Raw genomic sequence first — 4,341 nt, 5'->3', positions numbered from 1 at the left:
TAAATGACTAACATATCGGTGAGCCGTTTCGTGGCTTGCCCGGCTACAAGGGTTTGACTCATTAACCTCACATGGGCGGTTCCACCCCATCCAATTTGGGTCCCGTCTCAAGCCCAATACCATGCCCATTAATGTGGCTAAGTTCATACATCTTCTTAAACTGGACCTTAAGCTTTTGAGCACTTTAATTAATTAGGTTTTTCTTTTCTTTGAGAGACAAAAATAGAAAATCATAGCCGCTTTAGGATCGACCTTTGAATAAAAATGAGACGAGCCTCGCCAAATAAAAATGCAACTTTGCGGGGCCCTCAATAAATGGTAAAAATAATACATTTAGAATTTGGGACGGGCCGTTTAGTAAATTTTACGGCCTTCCCCAAAATAATAATGCGTTAGTCTCTTTAGGTGTGTATTTTAATAACATTACCTCCCTAAACTCGGGTGCACATTTATGTGACCCAAATCCAAATCTCCACGGAGTCGAGATGTGTCAACAACCATGGGTACATTGATGTGACGTGGTTCGAGACACGTTTTTACGACGTTGCAATTCTCTTCTAAAATAATAATAATAAAGCGGTAAAAGGTTATAATTTGCACATAGGTTCAACATGTATTAAAATCAAATAAAAAAGCCGAATATGACAGTTGAGCGACCGTGCTAGAACCATGGAACTCGGGAATGCCTAACACCTTCTCCTGGGTTAACAAAATTCCTTACTCGGATTTCTGGTTCGCGGACTGTAATACAGAGTCAATCTTTTCCTCGATTCGGGATTCAACCGGTGACTTGGGACACCATAAATCTCCCAAGTGGCGACTCTGAATCTTTAAATAAAATCCTGTTTCGATTGTCCTTTTATTGGAAAAGCTCCCTTATTCCCTTCCGGGGGTGTAGGAAAAAGGAGGTGTGACAGCTCTGGCGACTCTGCTTGGGATAGAACCCAGAACCTCTTGTTCAGGGTTCAGAAATCGAGCTTAGAATAATTATTGTATTTGGCTTTATTTATTATCTGAATTTGTTCACATGTTTGGGGCTAATGTTCTAAGTGCTACTTTTTACCGCTTTGATATTATCTGAACTGTATATAAACTACTACGAAACCCTTCTCTTCTCATCTTTAGGGATGTGCTCGCTGGTCGAGACTCTCTATTCTGTTAGTGTCATACCCTGAAATAAGAAAGAGGCTCAGACAAGTTACTAAGCCGGATGGCCTTTTGGTTCCCGGTACGTAGCCCCCTCCTCGGCTCGAGTTGTCCACTCGGGTACACAGTCTAGAACAAATACCCAGGTTTTGAACCTAGAATAACTCAGCTTCATGCCAGATCCCTATTAGGAACATTTGGTTGCATCATGTGCATTTGACTTTGGAGGCTCAACACAGGGGTTGGGTCTGTCTAGGACAGGTGTACCAAAAATGAAAAATGACCATCCTGATACATCTTACTTGCTACTTGTGCATTTATTTGCTTCGGACTTGCATGTTGACCGACTTTTGAATATTTGAAAAGTTAAGGAAAGAGAAATAGCAGTAGAAGGGTTAAAGAGTGTTAATCGCCTATTTTGAAAAAAAAACAAATAGTAACGAAACTCTGCCGAATTTTTGAGAAAATGAAAAAATAGTTGTTTTATTCGCCAAAAAAAGAGTTTGTTTTCAAAAATAGTTTATTTTATTTGCCAATTAAAAAAAAAGTCTTGATTTCAAAAATAGTTTGTTTTATCTGCCCGAACTACGCCAGTTTGATTCTCACAGGGTGTGAGATACGTAGGCAACCCCCATCGGGTCCAACTTCCTTTTTGCAAAAGTAACCCAAAAGAACAAATTTTTACTTTTATCTGAAAATAGTTAGGGCAATGCCGTTTTTGTCAAAAATAGCCGAATGTTCCCCAAAGGGATGCCGGAAGGCTGATTTTGCATAAATAGCCACCTTTGGGATTTTTCCAAATTTTGGCCAGTTAGAAGGTACAACTTTATAAACTCCCTCCGGAAGTGCTGAAAGGCCGTATTTTCAAAAAAAAAGTCAGTTTTGAATTTGAGTCAAAATAGAGCAAATAATGATTAATCACCCTAACAAACGTGCAGAATGAGCACAAGCCAGAGTTTACTAATAAAAATTATGAACAAGATCCCTTTGGATTTGCGCATGTGGTGGGATGACTTGGGTGAATCAGGGCGAGACACGGTCAATCTATATTTGGGAGGCCTCGCTAGGTTGCTGAAAATTAATCCCAGAGGGGATATTATAAAGGCATTGGTCACGTTCTGGGACCCGGCTCACAACGTATTTCATTTCTCAGATTTTGAACTTACCCCAACATTGGAAGAAATAGCCGGATATATTGGGGGTCCCAAAGTTCCTCTGGGACACCAGTACCTAATTGCTCAGAGGGTCATAGCCGTACACAGGTTCCTAGACTTTTTATAAATAAGCAGGGGGTCCGCAACCCAGACATGGCAGCTGGATTTTGTACTTTGAAGTTTATATACAATAGATATGGTCACATAGGGGGGTTCAACAAGCCAGATTACAAAATCTGTACCAAAGGAAACCGCCTTAAGTGGGAAGAACATAGGTGTTTTGCATTCATGGTAGCCTTTTTAGGACTCCTAGTGTTTCCAAGAAAAGACGGGAACATTGACATACGAGTATCTGGGGTTGTCAGCACTTTGCTTACTCAGGCCAACATCACCCTGGCACCCATGATAGTAGCTGAAATCTTCCGTGCTCTCATAGCCTACAAAGCCGGGGGAAACTTTTTTGAGGGGTGCAACGTGTTGCTGCAGATGTGGATGATCGAACACCTATGTCGTCATCCTCAATTTATGAATTATAGGTCGACAGAGAAAACGTGCATGGAGGAATTTTCTACGAGGGTTGACGTAATCAGCTTACCAGAAAGGGTCACAGAGTGGACAGCGCGCCTCCGCTCTGTCACTGCAAGCCAAATAGAATGGACATTTGGATGGTTACTTGTGGATGAAATCATATATATGCCAGCCACTGGACCCCATTTCCTTTTGATGGGAATCAGGAGTATCCAGCCCTATGCCCCGTATCGAGTTTTGAGGTAGTTGGGGAGATGCCAGATAGTTCCGAAAGATGAAGACCTTAGTAGCCAAATGGTCGAGATCGGGCCTAACAGACTATTTCATGAAGCAACGGTTCGCCAAATTTGGAGCGAGTGTCAATACTTGACGGCGAATACATGTGTACGTGATCGATTCAAAGGTGAAGGTTCGCCAAGGTACCTTGCTTGGTATAGGAGAGAAATCGAGTTTGGGAGGCCGGCCAAAAGACCCCATCTCCAGGAGTTCGTGGAGGCGTCACAAGAACTGTGGGCTTGGTTGGCCAAAGAAAACGAGTACAAGGCCACAATAGAAAAGCTAGAAAAGCAAGTCAAAGACCTTTAATTTGAGAATGGCTTACAAGCAGCGGCGGATGAGGGTGAAAAGAAAAAGCTAGACAAAGAAAATGAGGCCCTACGAGCTCAAATTCAGAAACTGAAAGTAGTGGTAGAAAATCCAGTCCGAAGTAACAGAGATGAAAAGCTCGTAGCTAACCTGAGGCAGAAAGTGGGCGAATATAATTTTAATTTGAACAAAGTAGAAAGTGAATTAACCAGGGCTCGAAAACAATTGGCCGAAAACTCAGCAGAACGAACACATCTGATTAAGCAGCTGAGAGAAAAGTATGACAATGAGGTTGCAGGGCTAAAGAAAAGGGTCAGCGCCACAAAAAACAAAATGATCAAGCAGACAAAGGACTTCAGTGTTGAAAGGGAACATTGTTATACGGCCTTGGCGCAATTAGAAATAGATCTGCAACGACTTCAAAAGCAGAATCATGTGGTCAAGCAAACTTTGGAAGCCAGGGCCCAGCAAATTGGGCGTTTGTTACAAGAAAAAGGCATCGTAAGAGAGAAAATTAGGAACATCGCCGACTACATCATCATGAAATGCCAGATCTGTGAAGATATGACCCGCACTACCTTCTTCGCAACAGTGATGACATTTGTTAAACAGATAATGAGTGACTTGGACCGACTCCAAAGGGATCTTGCGTATAGGCCCCGACGAGACCTAATGATGTCCCGTGGGCACCAGGAGCATTGATGTACTTATGATTTTCCGTTTAAGTCTGTATTTCCTTTTCTGTCAAAGTCTGGGAGTCATGTTGGGTTTGTATTTTCTTTTTGTTTTGAGTCTGTATTTTTTTAGAGTATGATAGCTTAATTTCAAAGTCTGTTTTTCATCTTTGCATCAGAGTCTGTTGGTCTTTTGAAATTTGTTAATATTGAGTCTTTGTAATTGAAGCATCTGTTTTTATAAAAACTAAAAA

Source organism: Nicotiana sylvestris, chromosome 9 (assembly GCF_000393655.2).
Source record: "Nicotiana sylvestris chromosome 9, ASM39365v2, whole genome shotgun sequence".
NCBI lineage: Eukaryota > Viridiplantae > Streptophyta > Magnoliopsida > Solanales > Solanaceae > Nicotiana > Nicotiana sylvestris.
The sequence above is the reverse complement of the archived record's forward strand: the minus strand, read 5'-3'. Positions refer to the sequence as shown.